Raw genomic sequence first — 10,392 nt, 5'->3', positions numbered from 1 at the left:
GGCTGACGCAGTTTTCGCGCCGCCCCGGCTGACGCGGTTTCGTGCCGCCCCGGCAGACGCGGTTTTCGCGCCGCCCCGGCTGACGCGGTTTCGTGCCGCCCCGGCAGACGCAGTTCGGACTTAGCACTTTTCGGCTGTGCCTGGCTGGCGGCCCACTCACTCGATCGCCATGTCTGTTTGCCACAGTTTTCCCGGTGGTGCCGCACCCGGGCTCGCCCCGGCTGACGCAGTTTTCGCGCCGCCCCGGCTGACGCGGTTTCGTGCCGCCCCGGCAGACGCGGTTTTCGCGCCGCCCCGGCTGACGCGGTTTCGTGCCGCCCCGGCAGACGCAGTTCGGACTTAGCACTTTTCGGCTGTGCCTGGCTGGCGGCCCACTCACTCGATCGCCATGTCTGTTTGCCACAGTTTTCCCGGTGGTGCCGCACCCGGGCTCGCCCCGGCAGACGCGTTTTTTTTTTCTTTCGCCCCGGCTGACGCAGTTTTCGCGCCGCCCCGGCTGACGCGGTTTCGTGCCGCCCCGGCAGACGCGGTTTTTTTGCACCGCCCCGGCTGACGCGGTTTTTGCCGCCCCGGCTGACGCAGTTCGGACTTGGCACTTTTTGGCTGAGCCTGGCTGGTGGCCCACTCACTCGATCGCCATGTCTGTTAGCCACAGTTTTCCCGGTGGTGCCGCACCCGGGCTCGCCCCGGCTGACGCAGTTTTCGCGCCGCCCCGGCAGACGCGGTTTTCGCGCCGCCCCGGCTGACGCGGTTTTTGCCGCCCCGGCTGACGCAGTTCGGACTTGGCACTTTTTGGGCTGAGCCTGGCTGGCGGCCCACTCACTCGATCGCCATGTCTGTTTGCCACAGTCTTCCCGGTGGTGCCGCACCCGGGCTCGCCCCGGCAGACGCGTTTTTTTTTTCTTTCGCCCCGGCAGACGTGGTTCCCCCCCCCCCCCCTTTTCGCTCGCCCCGGCTGACGAGGTTTTCGCGCCGCCCCGGCTGACGCAGTTTTCGCGCCGCCCCGGCTGACGCGGTTTCGTGCCGCCCCGGCTGACGCGGTTTTCGCGCCGCCCCGGCTGACGCGGTTTTTGCGTCGCCCCGGCTGACACGGTTCGGACTTTGCACTTTTCGGCTGTGCCTGGCTGGCGGCCCACTCACTCGATCGCCATGTCTGTTTGCCACAGTTTTCCCGGTGGTGCCGCACCCGGGCTCGCCCCGGCTGACGCAGTTTTCGCGCCGCCCCGGCTGACGCGGTTTCGTGCCGCCCCGGCAGACGCGGTTTTCGCGCCGCCCCGGCTGACGCGGTTTCGTGCCGCCCCGGCAGACGCAGTTCGGACTTAGCACTTTTCGGCTGTGCCTGGCTGGCGGCCCACTCACTCGATCGCCATGTCTGTTTGCCACAGTTTTCCCGGTGGTGCCGCACCCGGGCTCGCCCCGGCTGACGCAGTTTTCGCGCCGCCCCGGCTGACGCGGTTTCGTGCCGCCCCGGCAGACGCGGTTTTCGCGCCGCCCCGGCTGACGCGGTTTCGTGCCGCCCCGGCAGACGCAGTTCGGACTTAGCACTTTTCGGCTGTGCCTGGCTGGCGGCCCACTCACTCGATCGCCATGTCTGTTTGCCACAGTTTTCCCGGTGGTGCCGCACCCGGGCTCGCCCCGGCAGACGCGTTTTTTTTTTTTCTTTCGCCCCGGCTGACGCAGTTTTCGCGCCGCCCCGGCTGACGCGGTTTCGTGCCGCCCCGGCAGACGCGGTTTTTTGCGCCGCCCCGGCTGACGCGGTTTTTGCCGCCCCGGCTGACGCAGTTCGGACTTAGCACTTTTCGGCTGTGCCTGGCTGGCGGCCCACTCACTCGATCGCCATGTCTGTTTGCCACAGTTTTCCCGGTGGTGCCGCACCCGGGCTCGCCCCGGCTGACGCAGTTTTCGCGCCGCCCCGGCTGACGCGGTTTCGTGCCGCCCCGGCAGACGCGGTTTTCGCGCCGCCCCGGCTGACGCGGTTTCGTGCCGCCCCGGCAGACGCAGTTCGGACTTAGCACTTTTCGGCTGTGCCTGGCTGGCGGCCCACTCACTCGATCGCCATGTCTGTTTGCCACAGTTTTCCCGGTGGTGCCGCACCCGGGCTCGCCCCGGCTGACGCAGTTTTCGCGCCGCCCCGGCTGACGCGGTTTCGTGCCGCCCCGGCAGACGCGGTTTTCGCGCCGCCCCGGCTGACGCGGTTTCGTGCCGCCCCGGCAGACGCAGTTCGGACTTAGCACTTTTCGGCTGTGCCTGGCTGGCGGCCCACTCACTCGATCGCCATGTCTGTTTGCCACAGTTTTCCCGGTGGTGCCGCACCCGGGCTCGCCCCGGCAGACGCAGTTTTCGCGCCGCCCCGGCAGACGCGGTTTTCGCGCCGCCCCGGCTGACGCGGTTTTTGCCGCCCCGGCTGACGCAGTTCGGACTTGGCACTTTTTGGGCTGAGCCTGGCTGGCGGCCCACTCACTCGATCGCCATGTCTGTTTGCCACAGTCTTCCCGGTGGTGCCGCACCCGGGCTCGCCCCGGCAGACGCGTTTTTTTTTCTTTCGCCCCGGCAGACGTGGTTCCCCCCCCCCCTTTTCGCTCGCCCCGGCTGACGAGGTTTTCGCGCCGCCCCGGCTGACGCAGTTTTCGCGCCGCCCCGGCTGACGCGGTTTCGTGCCGCCCCGGCTGACGCGGTTTTCGCGCCGCCCCGGCTGACGCGGTTTTTGCGTCGCCCCGGCTGACACGGTTCGGACTTTGCACTTTTCGGCTGTGCCTGGCTGGCGGCCCACTCACTCGATCGCCATGTCTGTTTGCCACAGTTTTCCCGGTGGTGCCGCACCCGGGCTTGCCCCGGCAGACGCGTTTTTTTTTTTCTTTTCGCCCCGGCTGACGCAGTTTTCGCCCCGCCCCGGCTGACGCGGTTTCGTGCCGCCCCGGCAGACGCGGTTTTTTGCGCCGCCCCGGCTGACGCGGTTTTTGCCGCCCCGGCTGACGCAGTTCGGACTTTGCACTTTTTGGCTGAGCCTGGCTGGCGGCCCACTCACTCGATCGCCATGTCTGTTTGCCACAGTTTTCCCGGTGGTGCCGCACCCGGGCTCGCCCCGGCAGACGCGTTTTTTTTTTTCCTTCGCCCCGGCAGACGTGGTTCCCCCCCCCCCCTCCGTCTTTCTTTTTGTTTTTTTTTTCGCCGCGGCTGAAGTGGATTTTTCGGTGCCTCGACGCCCCGGTAGTCGCGGTTTTTCCGTTTCCGCACGGCCCCGGCTGACGCTGCTCGGTCACAGTCGCCTTTTGTGAGGATTGCAGACTTCTTGAGCGCGGGTGTTTTTTTTTTGTTGTTGTTGTTGTTTTATTACGCATTCGCTCCAGCAGACGCTGTTTAGACTTTTTGTTTCCTCTTTTATCCTGCGACGAGGTGACGAGGTTTATTCGGTGCCCCGCCGCCCCGGCTGAAGTGATTTTTCCTGTCCCGTGCCGCCCCGGCTGACGCGGTTGGGACTTCGCGTTTGTTCGGCCGCCACGGGTTTTGGCGCACTCGCTCGGTTGCTTGTTGTTGCCACTTGTTGCGAACCCAGGTTTCTTGAGCGAGCGCGGGCGTTTTTTCTTCCTTTCTTTCTTTGTTCTATGTGTTAGCGAATCGGCCTTTAATATCACACGAGGACTCACAACCAACAATTTTCAGTTTGAAGTGTAAAAAATCTGCAGGTGTTGACGTAACTGACTTGCCCCGTACCCTTGAGTACATCCATGAAGTTCTCGTAGTACTACTAAATCGCATTATTCCAAGTGGAGAAATTCCCATAAACTTGCAAACCTCTACACGAAAATCGGTGCGCGTGATAAAGTTGAAAATTATCGTCCGATATCAAATGTGCCTTCTATAACACAAATTCTAGGAAAAAAAAAAAAAACACTTGTTCGCCGTTCTCTGCGCCGTGACTGGCAGCACTCCGGCGAAGCGAAACGGGGTCGATTCGAGCACGATATCGGCGTCTTTCGACGTGCTCGCCGGCGACCGTCGCACGAGTACGTCGCACGAGCGCGTCTGCCGGGGCGCCGTTTGCGAAGCCGACGCAAAAGTGGGAACCGCCGCTCGGATGATCGCCGCTTTCGGCAGAGTGAGTGTTGGCACTCCAGGGAAGCGAAACAGCGTGAATGCGCCCACGAAATCGGCGTATTTTGAAGTGCCCGCCGGCGACCGTCGCACGAGTACGGTAAACCGCGTCAGCCGGGGCGTAGTTCGGGACGCCGACGAAAAAGTGGGAAGCGCAACTCGGATCTTCGCCGTTTTTGCAGGAGTGAGTGGCGGCCCTCCTGCGAGACCAAGAAGCATCGATTCGTGCACGAATTCGGCGCCTTTCGACGTGATCGCCGGCGACCGTCGCTCGAGTAGGGCAAACCGCGTCTGCCGGGGCGGGCTTCGGGACGCCGATGCGAAAGTGGGAAACGCTGCTCGGATGTTCGCCGTTTTTGGCCGAGTGAGTGCTGGCACTCGGGCGAAGCCAAACGGGGCCGATTACGGCACGATATCGGCGTCTTTCGACGTGCCCGGCGGCGACCGTCGCACGAGTACGGTAAACCGCGTCAGCCCGGGCGGAGTTCGGGACGCCGATGCGAAAGTGGAGAACGCCGCTCGGATCTTCGCCGTTTTTGGAGGAGTGAGTGGCGGCACTCCGGAGAAGCCAAGGAGCGCCAATTAGCGCACGATATCGGCGTCTTTCGACGCGCTCGCCGGCGACCGTCGAACGAGTAGGGCAAACCGCGTCTGCCGGGGCGGGGTTTACGACGCCGACGCAAAAGTGGGAACCGCCGCTCGGATGTTGGCCGTTTTTGGCAGAGTGAGTGCTGGCACACCGGCGACGCGAAAGAGCGCGAAAGCGCCCACGAAAGTGGCGTATTTGGACGTGCTTGACGGCGACCGCTGCAGGAGTACGAAAAACCACGTCAGCCGGGGCGAGCGACCCACGGCGGTCTGGGTGCTTATCGCTGCTATTATAGGGGCACCCCGGCAGACGCAGAAAAAAAAAATTTTTTTTCGACCTTCTTTTTTGCTGGTCGAGCTCGGGTAACCCAGGTCGCAATGGGAGCCGCGCACGAAAGCGGCGTCGCGAGACGCGTTCGCGGTCGCTAGTCGCACGAGCTCGGCAACCGCGTCAGCCGGCGCGGAGTTCGGGATGCCGACGGCTAAGTGGGTACCGCTGCTCGGATGTTCGCCGTTTTTGGCCGAGTGAGTGCTGGCACTCCGGCGAAGCGAAACGGGGCCGATTCGGGCACGATATCGGCGTATTTCGACGTGCTCGCCGGCGACCGTCGCACGAGTACGGCAAAGCGCGTCTGCCGGGGCGAGGTTTGCGATGCCGACGAAAAAGTGGGAAGCGCCGCTCGGATCTTCGCCGTTTTTGCAGGAGTGAGTGGCGGCCCTCCTGCGAGACCAAGAAGCATCGACTCGCGCACGATATCGGTGTCTTTCGACGTGCCCGCCGGCCACCGCCGCACGAGTACGGCAAACCGCGTATGCCGGGGCGGGGTTGGCGACGCCGACGCAAAAGTGGGAACCGCCACTAGGATGTTCGCCGTTTTTGGCAGAGTGAGTGCTGGCACACCGGCGACGCGAAAGAGCGCGAAAGCGCCCACGAAAGTGGCGTATTTGGACGTGCTTGACGGCGACCGCTGCAGGAGTACGAAAAACCACGTCAGCCGGGGCGAGCGACCCACGGCGGTCTGGGTGCTTATCGCTGCTATTATAGGGGCACCCCGGCAGACGCAGAAAAAAAAAATTTTTTTTCGACCTTCTTTTTTGCTGGTCGAGCTCGGGTAACCCAGGTCGCAATGGGAGCCGCGCACGAAAGCGGCGTCGCGAGACGCGTTCGCGGTCGCTAGTCGCACGAGCTCGGCAACCGCGTCAGCCGGCGCGGAGTTCGGGATGCCGACGGCTAAGTGGGTACCGCTGCTCGGATGTTCGCCGTTTTTGGCCGAGTGAGTGCTGGCACTCCGGCGAAGCGAAACGGGGCCGATTCGGGCACGATATCGGCGTATTTCGACGTGCTCGCCGGCGACCGTCGCACGAGTACGGCAAAGCGCGTCTGCCGGGGCGAGGTTTGCGATGCCGACGAAAAAGTGGGAAGCGCCGCTCGGATCTTCGCCGTTTTTGCAGGAGTGAGTGGCGGCCCTCCTGCGAGACCAAGAAGCATCGACTCGCGCACGATATCGGTGTCTTTCGACGTGCCCGCCGGCCACCGCCGCACGAGTACGGCAAACCGCGTATGCCGGGGCGGGGTTGGCGACGCCGACGCAAAAGTGGGAACCGCCACTAGGATGTTCGCCGTTTTTGGCAGAGTGAGTGCTGGCACTCCGGCGAAGCGAAAGAGCGCGAATGCGCCCACGAAAGTGGCGTGTTTGGACGTGCTTGACGACGACCACCGCAGGAAAACGAAAAACCACGTCAGCCGGGGCGAGCGACCCATGGCGGTCTGGGTGCTTATCGCTGCTATTATAGGGGCACCCCGGCAGACGCAAAAAAAAAAAAATTTTTTTTCGACATTCTTTCTTGCTCGTCGACCTCGGGTGACCCAGGTCGCAGTGGGAGCCGCGCACGAAAGCGGCGTCGCGAGACGGCTTCGCGGTCGCTAGTCGCACGAGCTCGGCAACCGCGTCTGCCGGGGCGGAGTTCGGGACGCCGACGGCTAAGTGGGAACCGCCGCTCGGATGTTCGCCGTTTGTGGCCGAGTGAGTGCTGGCACTCCGGCGAAGCCAAACGGGGCCGATTCCGGCACGATATCGGCGTCTTTCTACGTGCTCGCCGGCGACCGTCGCACGAGTACGGCAAAGTGCGTCTGCCGGGGCGGGGTTTGCGACGCGTACGCAATAGTGAGAACCGTCGCTCGGATGTTCGTCGTCTTTCGCCGAGCCAGTGCTGGCACTCCGGCGAAGCCGAACGGAGCCGATTCGGGCACGATATCGGCGTCTTTCCACGTGCTCGCCGGCGACCGTCGCACGAGTACGGTAAACCGCGTCAGCCGGGGCGGAGTTCGGGACGCCGATGCGAAAGTGGGAAGCGCCGCTCGGATCTTCGCCGTTTTTGGAGGAGTCAGTGGCGGCACTCCGGTGAAGCCAAGGTGCGCCAATTCGCGCACGATATCGGCGTCTTTCGACGTGCCCGCCGGCCACCGTCGCACGAGTACGGCAAACCTCGTCTGCCGGGGCGGGGTTTGCGACGCCGACGCAAAAGTGGGAACCGCCGCTCGGATGTTCGCCGTTTTTGGCAGAGTGAGTGCTGGCACTCCGGCGAAGCGAAAGAGCGTGAATGCGCCCACGAAAGTAGCGTATTTGGACGTGCTTGACGGCGACCGCCGCAGGAGTACGAAAAACCACGTCAGCCGGGGCGAGCGACCCACGGCGGTCTGGGTGCTTATCGCTGCTATTATAGGGGCACCCCGGCAGACGCAGAAAGAAAAAAAAAAAAAATGGGGACATGGCGTGCGTCACCGTGCGGCTTCGCAGCGTTGCCGAAGTCGCCGAGCCCTTCGACTGAGCCGAACGGCGGACAGGGAACGTTGGTCGGCCGTTCTAACCTGTCGGTGCCACGCCGAGACGTCGTTAAGGAAAACCGCGTCGTGGGCCTCTACGACGCCGTCGAGTCGTTGTACGTTTGGTGTCCAGCGTGTCGGCGGCGAGTAGCGGACACGTCGTTCACGACTTCGGTCTTTCGCAGTCGACGCGAACTTGCGGAGAGTCGTGGTGCCTCACGTTTTCGGCAGAAACCGCGGCGGAATTTTCCCGTGCGTGCGCGCACGACCTCGGTGCTGTGCCGTCAGCGTAGTGTTGCACAAACTCGTGGCCTACCCAAGGTGCGGTACGTTTGCGGCCGTATCCTCGGTGGGAATTTCGTGAGTAGGGTCGCAAATTCTACGACCTCGGCGGGTTTGAGAGCGACGTAGACTTGTGGCACGCTCAACGTGCCACACGTTTCGGGGCACACCCGCGGTGAAATTTTCTCGAGTACGCTCGTATTAGTGCCCAAGGAGGTCTGGGTACTTATCGCTGCTATTATGTGGGGGTTCTCGTGAGCGGCGTACGCGAAAGCGACCGGGTGTCTGATATGCGGCGGGCTTCGGCCTCGTCAAGCGTGTCCTCGGGTCTGCTCCAGGGGAATCCACGGCAGTCGTCTGCAGCCTCATCCGCTTGATGCGTTAGGGGCTGGTTGTCGGACGGTGCCGTTTTACCACGATATCGAGGTGTGTTCCGTGTCGTCCTCGGGCGATTCAGATGCGAAAGCGCCGAAGACGCGGGCGTGACCCGTCGTCTGGCGGCTTTGCAGTCTCGGCTCCGTTGCTAGTTCCGGCCGGTCCACCGACAGTGCAGCGGGCTTGGGCAACCCGCACGGCGCGACCGAGTCGATGCAACGAAAAAGAGCGAGCATGAACGTGCTTCTTGCCGCACGGCTCCCACTCGTCTTTCGGGAAGGTTGTGCCGTAGCGAGCTCGAACGCCGTCATCTCGGAGTGCAAAATAAGCGTGTTGGGGCGCCTGAAGGTGGCCTCCGCCGCACACAGACTGCGTCCGGCCCGCCGAAGGCGAGGACGGACGCGCAGTCGAACGATTACCTGGTTGATCCTGCCAGTAATCATATGCTTGTCTCAAAGATTAAGCCATGCATGTCTAAGTACATGCCGAAATAAGGCGAAACCGCGAATGGCTCATTAAATCAGTTATGGTTCCTTAGATCGTTTCTTCCTACTTGGATAACTGTGGCAATTCTAGAGCTAATACATGCAGTGAGCCTGGAGCCCTTTGGGTAACGGGTGCTTTTATTAGACCAAGATCGATCGGGTTTCGGCCCGTATTGTGTGGTGACTCTGGATAACTTTGTGCTGATCGCATGGCCACGAGCCGGCGACGTTTCTTTCAAGTGTCTGCCTTATCAACTTTCGATGGTAGGTTACTTGCTTACCATGGTTGTTACGGGTAACGGAGAATCAGGGTTCGATTCCGGAGAGGGAGCCTGAGAAACGGCTACCACATCCAAGGAAGGCAGCAGGCGCGCAAATTACCCACTCCCGGCACGGGGAGGTAGTGACGAAAAATAACAATACGGGACTCTTTTGAGGCCCCGTAATTGAAATGAGTACACTCTAAATCCTTTAACGAGGATCAATTGGAGGGCAAGTCTGGTGCCAGCAGCCGCGGTAATTCCAGCTCCAATAGCGTATACTAAAGCTGCTGCGGTTAAAAAGCTCGTAGTTGGATCTCAGTTCCAGACGAGTAGTGCATCTACCCGATGCGACGGCTCGGACTGAACATCATGCCGGTTCTTTCTTGGTGCACTTCATTGTGTGCCTCGAGATGGCCGGTGCTTTTACTTTGAAAAAATTAGAGTGCTCAACGCAGGCGAGTCGCCTGAATAAACTTGCATGGAATAATAGAACAAGACCTCGTTTCTGTTCTGTTGGTTTTTGGAATACGAGGTAATGATTAAGAGGGACGGACGGGGGCATTCGTATTGCGGCGCTAGAGGTGAAATTCTTGGACCGTCGCAAGACGAACTACTGCGAAAGCATTTGCCAAGAATGTTTTCATTGATCAAGAACGAAAGTCAGAGGTTCGAAGGCGATCAGATACCGCCCTAGTTCTGACCATAAACGATGCCAACCAGCGATCCGCCTGAGTTACTCAAATGACTCGGCGGGCAGCTTCCGGGAAACCAAAGTATTTGGGTTCCGGGGGAAGTATGGTTGCAAAGCTGAAACTTAAAGGAATTGACGGAAGGGCACCACCAGGAGTGGAGCCTGCGGCTTAATTTGACTCAACACGGGAAAACTTACCCGGCCCGGACACTGGGAGGATTGACAGATTGAGAGCTCTTTCTTGATTCGGTGGATGGTGGTGCATGGCCGTTCTTAGTTGGTGGAGCGATTTGTCTGGTTAATTCCGATAACGAACGAGACTCTAGCCTATTAAATAGGTGCGGGGTTCCCAGCACCTTACAACCTTCTTAGAGGGACAAGCGGCTCCTAGCCGCACGAAACAGAGCAATAACAGGTCTGTGATGCCCTTAGATGTCCGGGGCCGCACGCGCGCTACACTGAAGGAAGCAGCGTGTCTTTATCCCTGTCTGAAAAGACTGGGTAACCCGTGGAACTTCTTTCGTGATTGGGATAGGGGCTTGCAATTGTTCCCCTTGAACGAGGAATTCCCAGTAAGCGCGAGTCATAAGCTCGCGTTGATTACGTCCCTGCCCTTTGTACACACCGCCCGTCGCTACTACCGATTGAATGATTTAGTGAGGTCTTCGGACCGATGTCCGGCGCGGCCTTTCGGTTGCGCCGGTCTGTTGGAAAGATGACCAAACTTGATCATTTAGAGGAAGTAAAAGTCGTAACAAGGTTTCCGTAGGTGAACCTGCGGAAGGATCATTA

The 10,392-nt window shown here is 61.1% G+C and overlaps 1 non-coding gene across 1 annotated transcript; it reads left to right on the top strand.

Annotated features, from left to right (window-relative positions):
- Positions 1–8,577: 8,577 nt before the first annotated feature.
- LOC142794436 (small subunit ribosomal RNA) lies at positions 8,578–10,392 on the top strand. The gene has a single exon (XR_012892339.1). It is a non-coding gene; the product is annotated as a small subunit ribosomal RNA (ribosomal RNA).

Source organism: Rhipicephalus microplus, unplaced genomic scaffold (genome assembly GCF_043290135.1).
Source record: "Rhipicephalus microplus isolate Deutch F79 unplaced genomic scaffold, USDA_Rmic scaffold_427, whole genome shotgun sequence".
In the NCBI taxonomy this organism is placed as follows: Eukaryota; Metazoa; Arthropoda; class Arachnida; order Ixodida; family Ixodidae; genus Rhipicephalus; species Rhipicephalus microplus.
The sequence above is the reverse complement of the archived record's forward strand: the minus strand, read 5'-3'. Positions and strand labels throughout refer to the sequence as shown.